The sequence below is a fragment of the Manis javanica genome, chromosome 12 (genome assembly GCF_040802235.1).
Source record: "Manis javanica isolate MJ-LG chromosome 12, MJ_LKY, whole genome shotgun sequence".
NCBI lineage: Eukaryota > Metazoa > Chordata > Mammalia > Pholidota > Manidae > Manis > Manis javanica.
In genome coordinates this window covers 43,577,173-43,595,797 of record NC_133167.1, presented here as the reverse complement: position 1 = coordinate 43,595,797, position 18,625 = coordinate 43,577,173, and positions in this window count along the sequence as shown.

The window sequence follows — 18,625 nt, the reverse complement described above, 5'->3', positions numbered from 1 at the left end:
TCATATTGTGTTTTTAGCAAGTAAACAACAGATGTTGAATTCAAAATCAGTGCATTGTAGGCAGTAAACAGTATTCATTTATACATAAAATACACTATATCATTTTACACACAATTAGAACATTTGGAAAAAGTGCCCACATCACCAGGAATAAAAGTTACTATAATCTAATATATATTAAAATATTTTAATTAAAACATCTAATTTAAATATTTTAATATTTGCACAAAATAATTGTCTAATGACAAAATTGCAGTGGGGACTAAAAGGATTTAGAACTCTCATAAACTTGAAATAATTTTTCTCTAATGTACTTTAATTCAGCATTCCTGACACTTTTGTTCTTTTGTAGACAGAAGTGAGTATATAGTTTCTCTAATTTGTACCTTTCTCTGGATTACCAGGTAAAATTTAGATTTTCTGTATTTGGAATTGAAAATCCACTGTTTGCAAATGATCTTAATTTCGGACTTGACTATAGTCATGTCTTTAGAGACTCTTTTAAAGAGGGTGAAGACACTGAATTAGATGATTTAATCTGGTCAGGCAGAGCTGAATTAGACCCATTGTATTCAGCTGGAATTGAACGGCCACCCTGGGAAAGCTTGTCTAAGTGAAAATGAGAACAGTCAGACTTAAGGCGAGGGGTGTGAGAATATCGGAAAGAGCAATGTGATCAAAGTATTTCTATGTGTCCTATTAGTCACACTTAGACGCTGCCTTTAAAAGGCTAGACAGACAATAAAAATATCTATAAAAATAGATTCTAGATGGTCCTGGGACTCTAACAGTAAACTGCCTATCTACTATCAAATAACTTTAAGATGGGTTAATTTTATTGGATAAGTCACAGTTAAATATTCTCTTCACATGTGGCCAGATTATTCCTCAGAGCCTTCTGGTTTTACCCTGTTGTAGAAAAGAAAAATTAGAAACAAATAAAAACAAAAACTTAAGTTCCTATTTTAAATACTCTAAGGGACCTTTTCTCTTAAAGAGACTAGTTTTACCAGTGTTGGAAACAAATAATCGCTCTCTTCTTGTAACATTTGCAAGACCAGAACTTTATGTGTATATTTTACTATTTATTTTCTTCTTCTTGGGACATAAGTTACCTATTTCTAGATTGTATAGTTATCCACCTCAGTAGGCATACATGCACGGAATGCATGTATTTATTAATCTGTCCGTGTACATATACTTGGGAGCCAATTTTTAAAAAAGCTTATGTCAAAAGGTAACTAAGGCACATTAAAATTTTCATGAGTTTATTTGAGCATATATCCATTTGAATTAGGCAGCACCAAATGAAAGGTGGTTAGGAGCACTCCACTGACAGGATTGGAGGGTGTAGGAGGTGTGGGGAGGGTTTATACAGAAGATGAGGCAAGAAAGCAAGGAAATCATCTGGCCATAGTTTAAGCAGTTACCTTATTTGGGAAAGTTCGTTATTTGTGATTGGTCCTGTTTGATTTTCTCAGAATCAAGTGCGTTGACTGACTTAAGTTTTGGTTTCCATACATAGGCTATCAAAGCATTAGAACCACCTCATTCTAATGATTTTTGTTTAAATACTTCAACAGTTAAAAGAATGGAAGCAATGTTTCTGTGTCTGTAAACTCTTTCCATATCCTCCCATGTGTGGATTAGGACACACCTGGTTCCCCTGCAGAGTGCAATAGACTCCTTAGCACTGATTTAACTTCCTAATTTCTACTAAACACAATCATCGCCAGTATCAATGGAAGAAGTAATTTGAATCTTACAGAAGCATGAAATTGAGCTGCTATGATGTGGAACAAATTGTGGCACTATTGAGCGAACCTCTCGAACTCTTGCTTTGACATCTCTTGCATACTTGTGTTTGCAAAAATTGTTATTCCATGAAACTGAAACTCCAGGGAAAAGTGAAAGAGATTAATTTGTGAGGTCCACCTAGAAACATAAAGCCTGTGAAGTGATAAGAGAAATGGTTCATGACGAATAGTTCAAGAAGTCATTTCTACCTAAGAACTTGGGATTTAGAAAGTGTCCAGAAAATACAACTACAAAAGCCAAGGTTTTACTTTAGAATTAGATGTTCAGTCTGAAGAATTAAAGAAATCAAAGAAGTATTTTGTTACAACAATCAAAATGCAGAGATATTGTGTATGATATGAACATTTCATGAAAAAAACACTAGTCACTTTATAGCATGACAGCACCTGAAAACCAGGATATGTCATTATAGTACTTTACACATTTATCAGAAAAAAAATAAAAATAGACTCTAATGAGGCTCTGGCAGTTATCTGTGTAGTTAATCACTGGCCAAATATGATTTACCTGGTAATAAAGAGTTGTATCAGACACTCTCAGTAAATTATTAATCTGTTGGATAATTTTGAAAACCAGAAAGGACATACAAAAATACAGTATTATTAGTTCATATATTGGGACTCATTGATATCTCTGAAAATCATATATTAAAAATATAAATAGATGAAACAGAAAAATTGATTACTGTCAAATGTGTTCCTATCTGTATTTAGGAGGGAATAAAAGCAGTGTAAGTACCTTAGGAAATTATTTGTGACATACATGTTTTTACCTTACCATGTCTAGCTATAAAAAAAAATCAATTAGAAACACACTTAAAAAAAAATGGATACATTGACCAGAAAAATGAATTTGTGTCAAAATCAAATGCTTATTTTTAGAATACTTAAAAAATTGTAGTATTATCAAATTAGTAGATATACATATTTTAAAAGTAAAATTAAACTATGTGAGTCATAATAAACAGTAGTCTTTTGATCATCTTTTATCATCCCTTATTTCTGCTTCTCCAAGACAACTGCACTGACCATGGACTTCTACTCACCTCCAGATTTCTCAATAATACCTTTATATTGACATTCTGTGATTTTTCAGTGTTAGGCTTTATCCATGGCTTCCTACTACACAAAGGTTTTCTCCCTTGTCTTCATACTCCCTAAATAGTTCATATTTCCATCTTCTCTACATATGGTTATATCACATGTTTTTTAGAAAGCTGATATTTAGTGTTTAAGTGATTTTGAATGGAGGTATCACATTGTATACTATGATTCCATTGCTTACTTCTGTGTAATGTGTTTTACCTTCATTTAGTATTTGTCCTCCTCATTAGCTTAATTGTTATTAATGAATTTCAAAAATTTCCCATAAAACTCCCCTCGATATGGTCAAATATATGTGGCAAACTATTTTTATTTTTCCATGTTATAAATATCTTATTTTTCATATAATAATTTCTTATAAAAATTTCCAATAGTTTATTTTATTTTGTTCCAATTTGGACAATTTGTCTCTGGATACCCAGACTTTCTTTCAAATTTTCTTTGCCTAATTTAGTAACAGCCACTCTCTCTGGGTTCCCTAAGATATGTGAGGTGTCAGGAAAAGTATCATTTTGTGGGCCCCCTGTCTATATAAATAATTACATTTAAAATATGTAACAGAATTCTTGGGCTCCTTTGAATTATAGTAGCTTACTGATGAAAATTTAAAATAATTGGTAGACAGAAGTGTTACTTATCACTTGTGATGTTGTATCATCCATTGTGTTGTGTGTGAATACTGGTTTCCAAAGGCTCTCTGGTAGGTTGTTACTGTGCTTAGTTAATAATGAATACAAAAGCACATCTAACTTGGGGAATGAAGGAAAATAGGAATGATAAATTATTTCCTTATCACTATACATGCTGAATGCACACCAACCCATCTTTCAAACACATCTCCTCTTGAATTCTCTAGGCCAGAGCTACTTCATCCCTAGATCAGCCTCCTTCAATGTTGACCACATCCCTGTCTTTTGTCACATTGGGTGAGATGTTCACAGGAGACAAGATGAGGAAAATACATCCTTTCAACATGGTTTAAAATTTCCCTGGGAGAATACCTCATCAACACATTGATTGAGGCGAGAGAAAACATCAGTTAGAAAGGCCTATTGACATTGTGTAGCAATGGCCTTGTACTGTCAGAGGAAACAGGGTATGTAAACTCATGGAGGAATACTTGACATGTGTCACAGAACCCGCAGAGAGGGTGGGGTTATTGTCCTGCATGCTGGCAGCAGAAGGAAAAGGACATCTGATCCCACCTGCAGGTACTTAGACAAGAGGTAGCATCACAGTGAGCACATAGGCAGATCAGACGAGAGCCAAAGTAGGTGTCCATGGACACAATTCTAGTCCAAAGGCCAGCAGTGCTCAGCTGGTAGTCCAGAGCCCTGAAAAATCAGCACATCTGCAACAAGCCAGTGGCCCAGTTTAACATGGGCCTGTGAAATTTGGATAGAGGTGTATTATCCCTCTCTGTAGAAGAAGGCATACACTTAGCAAGCAAACCTCCCTGAATTGGGCGCAACCAGTGTGGTCTCATCGCAGTTCCACAGGCTTGGGTTCCAGAGCTCTTCAGAGTGTCTGACTGAACCCACCCTCAGGGAAGAAATGGTTTCTGGAGTCCATGTGGCTCCAGGTTCAAGCTCAAGACAGCCCACCCAGGTGGTAGTGTGGGGCCTCTGATAGGCAAGCCTACTTCTTATCTGTCATTTTCAGGCTTAGTCTCTGTGCTTTTAAATTTAACGTGTCCAAAAGCTGAACTCACCAGTAAGCTTGGCCTCATCACAAATCCCGTGTTTGTTTCCCCTCTCAGCAAATAGCATCCATGGAATATGTTGAACAACTTAGAAATCTGTGTATCAACCTTGACATGACTATGTCCATTTCTATTATCAACCCTTCAAATTTCTTACCTATTTTACCTTCCCAAGATGTCTAATTATCTTCACCACCATAAGCTAGCAAAATCAAGCTACCATCACCTCATGTAAAGTATTTATAATCGATCCCTAATTAGTTTACCTGTAACCACTAAAGTATTAGATCTCTTCAAAGTTCAGATTTCATCAAGGCATTTGTATCCTTTTCTCACTCTTAAACCTCTCCTGACTAACCAATGATTTAATATAAATATAAAGGTGTTGGGTTTATGTGTGTGTTGAATGCTTTTCTTCTTTCATAAAGCCTGTATGTATGCTAATAAAAATTAACTATTAAAAAGATATGAAATTGCAGAAGAAACATTGTGGATGGCTGCATGAAATAATACAGTAAGTTAGTGGATGTGATCAAGGTCAAAAGTGGTGGATTGGCCTTTAATACAAGTGGAACTTGTAGGTCTCTGATCCATTGCACCTTGTACTGGATTGTGTCAGCCATCTCTTCAATACAATCACTTGTGAGATCATCTAAACCCTAATGTATCCCAGTTTACTTATTGGTAAAAGGCCCAATCAGTCTGTTCCTTTTAAAATCTCATATTTTTCTCAGTGAGGTTTCTGATTATGAGTAACATTCAGCTATGTTCCAGCAGATTGGGAATATAAATTATTCAATACAAGGGTCAATGGTGTAGATAAAGTCATAGAGAAAAGAACAGACTTGAAATTTTCAGAGGAAGGTAAATGAACCAATACTTACTATCTGCCAACTCACATTTCTAAAGCATGGGTGAATTTGTAATAAATCCTTTACTAGTCTGATGATTATTTGACATGATGGCATGGAGTTAAAAGGAAAGATCTGGAAAATGATCCCTTCTTTGCAATCATTTTTAGGTAGGAATTGTGAAGATATTTTGCATTCAAAAGGGAATGGTTGAATTATTCCTTTATTCTCCCCAAAGTGATCAGTATTTGAAAGCTTAAATCAAGAATACATCAGATATAACACAGATTGAAATAACTGCAAGCTTTATTGGCCAATTCTCTTTTTTAGGATATTTAAAAGCCCAGCAGTACTAATGGAGATAACATTTATTTATACAAATCAAAACATCACCAAACTATAGTGCAAACTATAAACATAGTGCAAACTATAAACATCAGTGCTCATTTCCTTAGGGCCCTTAGTTGATTAGTCAGACTTTCTAGACTTTATATTTCTAGAAAATGTGCAGCCATAAGATATAGGCTGTGCCCAAGAAGTGGTTTCCAGTGGTCTATTGTGGATGAATATAGTTTCAAAGAGAGAAATTGTTTTTTAATAAGAAAATACCTCATCTGTCCTCAGTAATACTAGAGAAAAATAGTAAAAAATAAATATAAATTAAACCTCATAGGAGTAATATTTATGCAGGAGTAAATTAATACAAAATTATTTCAGTGTTAGCAACTGAAATACTAGTAAAGCTGTTAATATTAAAATAAATTTTTATTTCTTTCTTCATCTATAATAAAATATTATCTGTTAGAGGTTGGCCTGAGTATTTACCTTAAAATTGTTGTTTAAGATGTCATGTTATCTCCCATGGTACTTTCACTAGAAATTTATGTCATTGAATGACATATAATTATGTACACAGCTTTTATACTAATGTAATTTGAAATACAATCCATATTCATGTATTTTATAAATAAAGAAAAGGGCAGGAGCATTGTTTATTTTTAGAGTTCTTATGCTTGGAACTTACAGACAGTATTTGAGAAAGACATGGGTGATCATGACATGGCAGTTAATTTTCACCATGCACTGATTTGTATATGTGTAGAAACTAGTGAGGGAATTTAAATGGGAATTTAAAATGACTTACTGTAAAAGAAGGAGAAACTGTTCTACTCCAGAAGAAACTGTTCTAAAGAAAATAGTATACTCTTATTTGGAAAACCATATCAGGGAAACAGTTATAGCAGCCAGCTGCAAAAGTTTTCTTCAGAAGAGCAATACGAAATTTTCTTTTCAAACTACTTGAAAAGAAGGTACATTTTGAATACTTATATACCAAAAAAAAAAAAAAAATCCCAGAAGCTTGAGGAATGCCCCAAAAATACATGTTCTGTAAAATTACCTCAAATATTTGTGTTCAAGAAAAACCAAAAGCAGATATAAGAATTTTTCAAATGTTTATGTCTTCTATACAACTTTTTGGTACATAAGTTAATTTGAAATTATTTTTTGGAGATGTTCTCTAAACCTGTAATTTGATTTGGAATATATGAACTTAATATGAATGCTTTTTTAAAGGCAGTGACTCCATTAAATGTATTAGTCATTATCTAACATTCAAATTTGTTTCTCATCAAGAATAAGATGTAAATGTGAGAGCTGTATTTTTAATAGCAGCTGAATAGTTATATCACTGATGTCTTTACTTTCCCCTTTTATTTAAAAGAGAGAATGTTTCTTTCTAAGTTATTAGTATAATTATTGTATAAAGTTATTTTTCTCCAGGTTATGAAATACATGAATTAGAAGGACATACTTAACTTGATATTCACTCTATAACTCATTGACTGTATCTCAATTTTTAGTATAAAAACTTTTATTGAAGTTATTTATGCTCAGATCTTAAACATATCATGTAATCAACTTCACAAATTTTTGATTGTATATTTTCATGTAACCTACACCCTAACTACATACAGAAGTTTTCATCTACCCAGAAAGTTCTCTTGTGTTTTTGTCCATCCTCCAACCACTGTGGTTATTTGAATAATGTCAAGGTTAAAATATGACACTGCTCAGTGCTTTTGTTTTGTCTTGGGCTGTCTTGTTTCTGTTGAATGCGTAATGGAGGGTTACACAGTCAACAGAAGGATCCAAGACAGCCTTGTGGACTAACCACTGGAGGTCCATTAAACTGCTAATTGTGTTGATCAGCTTTGCATTGGAGCCCCTGCAAAACCTATTGATGACACTCCCTATCTTGTTAATTTGTGAAAAATGGTTCCTTTATTACATTGTCAATGAACAGTGTCTGCACTTTCTTGTTTGACATGTTTTTTTTCCATGTCAAATTGTCAACCTTGTTCTGGAAGAACTCCCACTTCCTATATATTATAGGCGTCTCTTGCACTTTGTAAATGACAGAAAATTTTGATTTTGAATAACCATAATGAACATTTTAGGAAACCTTTGACATGGCAAAATTTAATAAGTTAACATAGGTAAGAAGAACTCAAAACAACTGGAAAAGAGCAGAAAACATTAAAAAGTCAGCTTGTTTTGACTCGTAGGGCAAGGCTTTAAGGCTTCATAACAGACTGTAACTTAAAGGTGTTCTCTCTCAAAACTGTAAACCCTCGCTGGAAACCCTCGGTGTACTCAGCTTTATCTATGCAATCTACTTTTTATAATCTTTTTCTTCCCTTAGCTCCTTTCCTTGGCTTTGGAAATATAATTTCTTCAGAGTTTCTTGGGAAAAAACAAACATATTGCAAAACTGTTAGATCAGAAAGCAGATCCATAGATGCTGAGTTCTTAACTTGGTTTAGAGAAGAGTTAGAGATTTCAAAAAACAATTTTTTTCTAAACTATAGGTAGAATGACAGAAATTTTCAAGCAAACTCTGAACTTTGCTAATATTTATTTCCCTTGGCACACAGATCTTCAACAACCACTTCACTTAACTTTTAACATACCTGATTAGAAGAAACATAGTTAAAAGCAGCAGGAGATGAAAGGGATGACTGATTTTAATAACTCTTTAAAACTTAAAATTATGTTGAGGAATGAAGAAAAGTAGGAAGTAAACAGCATAGTCCTTTTTAAAAAGTCTTTCTTAGTGGTAGGTAAGAAAATGAAATTAAAGTTGTAACAAAATAAAGATACATTGACAGGGGACTTCAAAATTAGACTTCAGGAAATTTCTAAACACTATTGGGGGCAGAGCAAAGAGCTGAAGAAACCTTCATTCAGTTTTATTATAACAGACAGATTAAAATTAGAATTAAGGCATTTGGACAGAAGAAAATAAATTGAACAGTGAAATAGCCAAAATAGAAAATATTCAATGGCAGCATGGAGAATAAATATAGCCAATGTTTCTGTGACATCTTTCTATGTTGACAGATAGTAACTGCACTGGTTGGGTGAGAATTTAATATGGGTAACTATTGAATTGCTGTGTTTGTATACTTGAAACCAATGTAAGATTGTGTATCAACTATACTTATATATATGTATATATAAATATATATATTTAAATATTTATGCCAAGGTTTCCCAGCTGTCTTTCTGTTATTGACCTCTAACTTAATTTTATTTTGGTCTGACAACATATTTTGTATGATTTTTTAAAAATTTGTTAATGTCCAAAATGTAGTCTATTTGTGAATGTCAGTTAGATAAAATTGAGTTATTTACAAATAACTAATTAAGCTAAATTTAACTAACATTATAAAATAGTTCACTCAACAACAGCAGATTACTACACATTTTTCTTAAGCTCACATAGAACATTCACCAGACATATTTGGGATGGGTGGAAAATCCGCAAAGGCTGAAAATTTTTAAATATTCTTCTAAGTGAACCATATATCAAAGAAATCTCAAAAGAAATTGAAATATTCAAACTAAATGAAAATGAAAATACAACTTTATAGAATCTGTGGGATGCAGTGAAAGCAATGCTTAGATGGGGAATTCAAAGCATCAAGTGCATATATTAGAAAAGAAGAAATAGCTAAAAAGAAAAAAAAAGCTTATACCTTAGGAATGTAGAGATGAAGAGCAACTGAAACCTAAAAAGGTGAAAGAAAGAAATCATAAAAAAGCAAAAGTTGGTAACATTGAAAGCAGAACAACAGTAGAGAAAATAACAAAATTGAAAGCTATTTCCATGAAAAGGTCAATAAGACTAATAAACCTCAAGCCAGGTGAATCAAGATAAAAAGAAGGCACAAATTACTATTATGAGAAATGAAACAATGAAAGGGAGGATATAACAATGGAAATTTAAAGGATAATAAAGGAATATTGTGAGCAACTGTGCTCCCAAACTTGATAACCTCGGTGAAATGAGTCAATTCCTTGAGCTATATGAACTTCCAAGGCTCACAAGAAGAGAAATGGATGACTTTAATAAGTCTATATCAATTTGGAAAATTGAATCAATAATCAAAACCTTCCAAAAAGTACATCACCAGACCTAAATGGATTCACTAGTGAATTACACCAAACATTAAAGGAAGAAATGATACAGATGCTCCATAATCAATTACAGAAGAGAAAAGTGAAGGAACACTTCCTCATTCATTATGTGAGGCTAGTATTACCTAATATAACTTAGATCAGGCTGATTGATAGTTCTGTTCAGGTTGTGCCTGTGCTTACTGGTATCTGCCTGCTTGATCTATCACTACTGACAGAAGGATGTTAATGTCTCCAACTGTGTTGGTTAATTGGTCCATTTCTCTTAAATTTTTAAATGTTTTCACATATATTTTGAAATGTTTAGGATATATCAACATGTAATGCCCTTCTGATACTATCCCTGATATAATTCTTTGTGCTTAAGTCAGCCTTTTCTCAAATTAATGAAGTTCTTTTAGCTTTTTTCAACCTTACCTTTATCTAATCTGTGTCTTTATATTTAAAGTGGACTTTCTTGTAGGCAGCATATAGTTGGGTCTTGTGTTTTATTTACTCTGACATTAGTTGTCTTTTAATTGGTGTATTTAGAGCATTCACATTTAAATTGTTATTAATATATTTTAATACCTATGTTTATAATTGTTTTATATGCATTGTATTTATTCTTTCTTTTTTCCTCCTCTTTTTTTCCACCTTTGCTATGATTTCATTTTCAGTCCTCTCTTACAATAATTACACTTTATTTTTTTACAAAAAGGTAGTGGTTTTCCTCAATTTACAAAATACAATTTTAACTAATCTAAACTGATTTTCAAACAATATTATATTAATTCATGTGTATTGGAGTATTCCCAAATCCATTCTCTCATCTCATGACATTGCTGTCATTCATTTCACTTATCTGTATCCTGTATTTGACAAATTAAGATAGTTGCTCTTATTGGATTAAACAGATATCTTTTAAATCAATTAAGAATGAGCAAATAATACATTTATATTTTATTTCTTCTCCAGTACTTTCTTTCTTTATGTAGATCTTAGTTTCTACTCAATATCAGAAACTTGAAGAACTTCTTTTAACGTCTCTTTCAGAGATGGTCTGCTGGAAATGAATTCCCTTAGTTCTTGTTTCTCTGAGATATTCTTTATATCTCTTATGAAAATGATTTTGCTAGACACAGAATTCTAGGCTGTTGATTTTTTTTTCTTTCAGCACTTCAGGTATTTAGTGCTATTCTTTTCTTTCTTGGATGGTTTCTGGTTTTATATGTAATCTGTTGTAATTGTTGTCCTTGTTCCTCTGCAGGCAAGCTTTTTTACTCTCTAGGATCTTTCAAGGTTTTCTCTTTGTCTTCTGTTTCCCCAGTTTGAATATATGTCTGAGTTTATGTGTGTATATGTGTGTTGGTGGTTTTCTTGGTGTCTCTGAGGTTTGGAATCTTTCATTAAATTGAAAAGTTTTCAGTCATTGTTACTACAAATGTTTCTTCTGCTCCATTCTCTGTCTCTTCTCCTCTGGTATTCCAATTGTGTATTATGTTATAGTTTGCTATTTTCCCAAAGTTCTTGGTTGTATTGTTTGTTTTCATTTCTTTTGAGTTTGTGTTTCAGTTTGGGAGGATTCTATGGAGCTATCTTCAAGCTCACTGATTTTTGCTTGGCAACTTCAAGTCTACTGATGATCCCAGTAAAGGTGGTCTTCATTTCTACTACAGTAGGTTTAATTTCTACAATTTACTTGTGATTATTTCTTAGAATTTCCAGTTCTGCTTACATTTCAGGGTTTTTTTTCTCATTAGAATACTTAATATATGAACTACATAGTTATTTTAAATCCTCTGTCTGGTAATTCTAATATCTGCATCATATCTAAGTCTGGCTCTGATGTTGGCTTTTTTCTCTTAGCCTCTCTATTGTCTTTATCATGATGTGCAATTCTTTTATTGAAAGCTGTACATGCAGTAGTACCACACACTAGCAACTATGATAAATAGGCCTTTAGTGTGAGGATTTGTTCTAATTTGGGTAGCAATTGAGCTCGAGTTAATATTTCTTAGGTTACAAGTGCTAGAAGCTTGACATTTCTGCAGTGGCCTTGTGTTTGTTTCTCCAGACTTTGGGCATGCTTTTGTATTCTGTCTCAGAGAACTTTTGTATCTTGCAAGATCTGTTAGCCTTAACCTGTTGTTATTATATACTTTTGGTGTGGTGTGGTATATGTGCGAGAGAGAGAACCCTGTATAGTCTTCTGTTTAAATCTCTGTCTTTTAGTGGGCCTATGCCTTGGAGATAGTACCTTCACAAGTGTTCCTCAGATGGCATAGCTTTCTTCTCCCCAGAGTCTCCTATTCTCTCCCCTGGCTGCAGAGTTCTAATCAATTTACTTGAAGTCCTCATACACATTTATTGTGATTTTTCCCCTCTTCAGTGAGATGGGAAAGCTGTAGATTATTAGAGTCACAGGAATTTCATTCCTTCACTTGGGAAAAGGCTCTGGCAAAGACATTTCCCTTAGAGAATAGGCCTTTGTTGTGGAAGGGGTTCTGGGCTTGTTTCACAAAAATGTCTTCCCCTCTCTCTGCAAGAGCCACAAGGAGAGTCTTTGAGAATCCCTTCACTGTGAGAACCTGGTGGGATTCTGGGAGGCACAGTCCAGAAAAGTGTGTGTTTCTCCCAAGACTTTAGCCCTCAGAAGTTTCTCAGTCTGACATGAATGTTCATCAGCTTCCTATAGTTCATTAAAATTAGTATTTAAGTTGTCCTACTAGTTTAAGCAGATCTCAGCTGTGCCTCTCTAGATTCAAATGCCTCCCCAGATTTCAGGGTGACAGTTTGCCTTATAACCTTAATTCTCTGATGGATACAAGAAAAGTTACTGATTTTCAAGTTTTTTGGTTTTTCCTTGCTGTGAGTGAAAACTTCCTACGTTCTTTACATTTCAGAGGTGAAACCAGAAGTAATCTATTTAAAAAATTTTCATTTTTGTATGTTCCGTACTGATTATCGCCAACCTGTTCCTCTTTGAGACTTCTTGATCTTATATTGCTAATATCCTTCTCAATTACCAAATCTTCTGCTTCTTTGAGAGTAGTTATTATTTTTCAGCTCTGTTATGTTTGCTCTTTTTTATAATATACGTACTTCTATTTATCATTATAGACTATAGCAGTGATATAAAATAATTGTGTGGTATTCTTGCCCAGGAGCTTATTTTCCCTTTGAAATAGTATTTAAGATGAAGCTAAGTGGGCTTATCAGAAAAAGATACTGAAGTCCAGACTGTGATTTGTTCCCTACAAGAAAAATTGAGGATTATGTTCTGGGGAAGGAGTGCTCTAGATATTCAAGGTATGACTGCTACCACCCTATTTTTCCTCAGAAAACTCTGCAACTCCATCCTCAGAGAACTCTCTTAAATTACAAATATTTGGACTTTGAACTTGGGTTATAGCAGTCCAAGGTTATAATCTCCTTTGATTTTAATTCACTGGCCCTGGGAATAGAAGGATGGAGAGAAGAAGGTAGGAATTTCTAGGTTTATCTGGTCTACTTGTACCATAGTCTTTTCCTGGACAGATTTTGATGCTATCTTGTTGTTACTCCAACTAAACCAGGGCGGCTGTGCCTGCAATACTTGGTTTTTGTTATACAGTGGCAAAAAGTCAAGCAATAGTAAGAAATGTGAGAGGAAAAAATGAAAAATGCTTAAAAGCTTCACCCAACACTCCCCTGTTTGTGATGCCCCCTGCTTTAGACTACATCTTCTCCCTTACCGAAAGGGTTTCTCAGACGTTAGTGGAAGTTTTTCCGAATGCTTCTCTTCCACCTTAGTATTTTCTCCAGAGCTAAACTAGAGGCAGGGGGGCAATTAGCATGGGCTATTTCTACATTTATTCCACATGTTGATTTAAATTTATTGAAATGTAAACAAGACACTTTGCCTAGACTGTCTCAAAATGGAACTTTTCCTCTTCCCAGTACAGATTTCTTAATAGAACTTTGCTACTGAAACGAAATCTGCCTTCAATAACCCAATTGTATACTAAAGGATGATAGCTTAGTGGAAATAGCCTTCCTCTGAAATGGAGAGTAGTCTACTGTTCAAGACTCTATCAAATATATTACCTATAGAAATTTATTCAGTAATTCTAGGAAGTGAAGGAAGACAATATAAAAAAATGAAACTCATCTTAAAAACTACTGTCAAAGGATCTTGCCTTTATTGTTGTGGCACTTTAAGTCTAAATTTAAACAATTTATATGCATTGTGTTCTGATTTATCATGCAAATGACACTGAAAACAATTTTTGCTTTCAAGCATTAAGCATAGCTAATTAAATTCCTCCAATCATCAATATAAATATTCCAATAAAACTCCACTTTATAATATATTAAAAATGTAATAAACATACCAAAATATTTCTAACAATAAAAGTCTGATAAAGTAATCATTTTTTATAAATTTGATAATTGCTTTAGTAGTCTTTCAAGACTTGGACACCCATAATATTTTTTTTTCCAACTGTATACCCTTACAGAGCATAATTAAAAATTTTGTTATTAGTAACTAAAATAAAAGACAACAGTTTTAACAGACTTCTGGTATATACATTTACATATGTTTATAATGTTTTATTGCTTACTAGAAGAGATGGCTCTATGATATCATTTCTGATGAACTTCACATTTTTTCCTCCTTTGTTTTTTAATATTTGCTCTTGGTCAGGAAATGCAAGTGCTCCAATTAATGGGAGGGAAAATCTCAAAACAAACCTGCTTGAAATAATGCTTGAAAGCTGCAGGGTTTTAAAATATATGTATTACATTGTCTTAAGATAATAGTTCTCATATTTCACAAAGCTCTCTTACTTATTTCTCAGAGAAAGCAATTTCAGAAAATCCACTTCTAATTGTCCCTAATGATTCTCTGCAAGATTTACTACTATAAATCAATATATTCAAGCACATCACTTATAGATGATCCTATAGAGTCAGTGTGCATTCTATAATATTTTTTTAGATATCTTTAACAGTTAATTTTCATAATTCAAAGAAAGATGCATACTGAAGAGAAAATACTATTATACTTTATCATCAAATTGTGTAAATTGGTTTTATATAGCTTGACTTCCATATCAATATAAAATAGTCTAAACAAATGAGCAAAAAGGCCACAAGATTCCACACACAAAATAGACTTTGTGAATTAGGCTAATTTCCTTTAGCTAAGAAATTCAGTTAGCTATGGTTTTGTTAAGGTTATGATTTGCTGGTAAAATATATACTACCTATGAACTTAATTCATTCCTTTTCTTTTTCTTTCCCATAAATTGATATTCATTGAACTTCTACTATATCTCAGATAAAGCCTGAAAATTTAAAAAGTGAGTAAGTCAAAGCACTTGAAGTCTGTTGATAAAGGCAACTAAACAAATGGATATTTAAATAAATAAAAATCATATGAAAATATGGCCTTGCCATTAATCAGGCTATGTAATAGTACTGCTAAAATTAATAGTAAACAGTATTCCTCCCAAGCCCATACTGTACCATTAAAGTCTCATACTTATCCTCTTTGTTTGAGTGATTACTTTCTTGCCAGTGACAACCCTATCCACTGCTTTGATACTCCGTAATCAGATTTGCCAAGATACTCATTGCTAAACTGTCATTCCATAATGACCGCCACAAACCCAGACCCATTGTATGTGAACCTCAGCCTCTCCTATGTTTATGCCAGCCCAGCCTTTAAGAAAAACCTCTTTCTACTACTTCTTACAGATGCCCATGGATCCCCTAGTGAGCAATCTCCCTTGTTACAGCAAGTTAATAAACCTAATTTTTTGGACTACAGATTGTTTATTAGATGACTTTTATTAATACTGGAATTAAAATGCTTATAAAATGCTAGATTATTTTTTAGCTATTTAATAATATGTTTTGTGTCATATTTCCTTCCTCTTTTTTATATTTTTTATGGTAGCAAGCATAGAGTAAGGATACAGACAATACCGATTTTTTAAAATCTTTGTACTACAGAGTTAAAACAGCACATAAACATTAGAAAAGGGACATCTCTTATAAACATAAAATAACTACAATAAAGCAAATAACATGTGAATCAGTAAATCAAAGTAACCTTTATAGTTTATAACTGAATACAAAATTTACAATATAAGTAACTTTTTTAATATTAAATATATCATTTTGACATGTAAGCAAAATAGTTAGCCATAAGCAAACATTTTACTGGCTAGTAAAAAATTTTTATATAATAATGTCTATTTAACCAAATTTTATGAGATATTTACACTTCAGATAATCCAATGATTTTTATATGGTTGAGAAAGTAAAAATATGATATTAGGTATGGATAAAACACCATATTTGCAAATAATTAAAATCATTTTTTTTCTTCACAAAGTTCCCATCATTTTTTGCTTTTATGTTCCTGGTCACTCCCCTTTTTTTTCAAAAGTTTTAAGCACTTATTATAGGTCAAATGCTATGATAGATGCTGAAGATACAGATTTGGATAACCATATACTGAGCATTATATTAATTTTACAAAATACTACATAGCTACAGATGATTGAGAAAGTTTTCTGAGGCTTTAGGGGAAGGCTTTACTACTGGATGATGACATAGGAAACAATTCTAGCTATACTTCTTAAAAGAATTGTAATATTGACAACACCAGAACTAAAACCCACCGTGTATCAAATGCTTACTCTGTGGACTGCACTGTGTTATATGAAGAGAGTTTACACGCATTATATCACTTCATCCTCGTAAGAACCTTAAGGCAGTTACTGTTATGGTGCCCTATTTAAAAATGAAGATCATTCTTTCATAAGCTAAATATTTATTCAAGTTCACAAAGAAAGGTGAAGTTAGGACCTTAAGTTAGCCATTGCCTGTAACTAGAGCCAGCAAGTCTTTTCAATGTTAGTATCAGATTTTACATACAACTGATGACTTCACTACTGAGCTTTACAGTGCTGCTTTGAAAAAATGTGCTGATAGTTGTAAAGGAAATCAACTGCTGTGAATTTCCTGATCAAGGGGGTAAAATCTAAGATGAGAAGATTTTTCAGTGCCAGAAAAAGGATAATACCAATAGCACCCAGACATAAAGTCTGGAAGGAGATGGAATGATGAACAAGGATGGTAACAAGGGAGTGTGCATGTTAGTGGAGGCTACTTATGCTCTCAAAAGTGAATCATCAAGCAGAGTACAAGAGTAAGCTTTGCTCATTTAAAGAAAGTTATTTTTCTAGGGCAGCATTTCTGTAATTAGTTTCCCAAAATACTCATCCTGTGAGATAATGATTAGGGGGCTAGGAAGAAAAAGAAGGAAAATACTTCTCTGTCAAATATATTTGGAAAATATACAGCATTAGATATTCACAAATATCATTAGCATATTAGAGATTCCAAGAATTTCAGTAGTACAAAATCTACTTGACTTGTTTTAACTCAGTATTTATTGTCCATTCAATAATTTTTCAAAGTATTAGTGTAGTTTGCAGCAGAACATGCTTTGGGAAATGTTGGTTTATGGACACATGAATACGTTCAGGCATAAAAATGAAAAGCAGAATTCTGCTTCTTTTTTTCCATAAGGAAAGGTTTTATTAGCAGTTTTTAAATAAATGTAACTTCTAAAGAGTTTTCCTAACCTGTACATTTATGTAGTAAATACTTCTGATAAGGGCAAGAGGTATAATAAAAATGAGTTCATTTAGGAATAAACAAGGGATCAATTAGTAAGTACACTGTTTACTCCCATGCTGAGGACAGCACTCTGACTACACCAACAGTCTACACATATACTTACTTTATAGCTTTACACATTACTATACATTTGTTTTGGCATCATTAATATGCAATTACATGAGCAACATTGTTACTAGATTCCCCCCATTATCAAGTACCCACCACATACCCCATTAGAGTCACTGTCCATCAGCATAGTAAGATGCTATAGAGTCACTACTTGTCTTCTCTGAGCTATACTGCCTTCCCCGTGCCCCACCTACCCAATACATTATGTATGCAAATCATAATGTCCCTTATTCCCTTTCTTCCTCCATTTCTACCCACCCTCCCCAGTTCCTTTCCCTTTGGTAACTGTTAGTCCATTCTTGGGTTCTGTGAGTCTGCTGCTGTTTTGTTCCTTCAGTTTTTGCTTTGTTCTTATACTCCACAGATGAGTAAAATCTTTTGGTACTTGTCTTTCTCTGCCTGGTTTATTTCACTGAGCATAATACCCTCTAGTGCCATCCATGTTGTTGCAAATGGTAGGATTTGTTTTCTTCTTATTTCTGAATAATAGTCCATTGTGTATATGTACCACACCTTCTTTATCCATTCATCTACTGATGGATACTTAGGTTGCTTCCATTTCTTGGCTACTGTAAATAGTGCTGCAATGACCATAGGGATGCATATGTCTTTTTGAAATTGGGCTCCTCCATTCCTAGGATAAATTCCTAGGAGTGGAATTCCTGGGTCAAATGGTATTTCTATTTTACCTCCATACTACTTTCCACAACAGTTGAACTAATTTATATTCCCACCAGCAGTGAAGGAGGGTTCCCTTTCTCCACATCCTTGCCAACATTTGTTGTTGTTTTTCTTTTGGATGTTGACCATCCTAACTGGTATGAGGTGATATCTCATTGTGGTTTTAATTTGCCTTTCTCTGATGATTAGTTATGTGG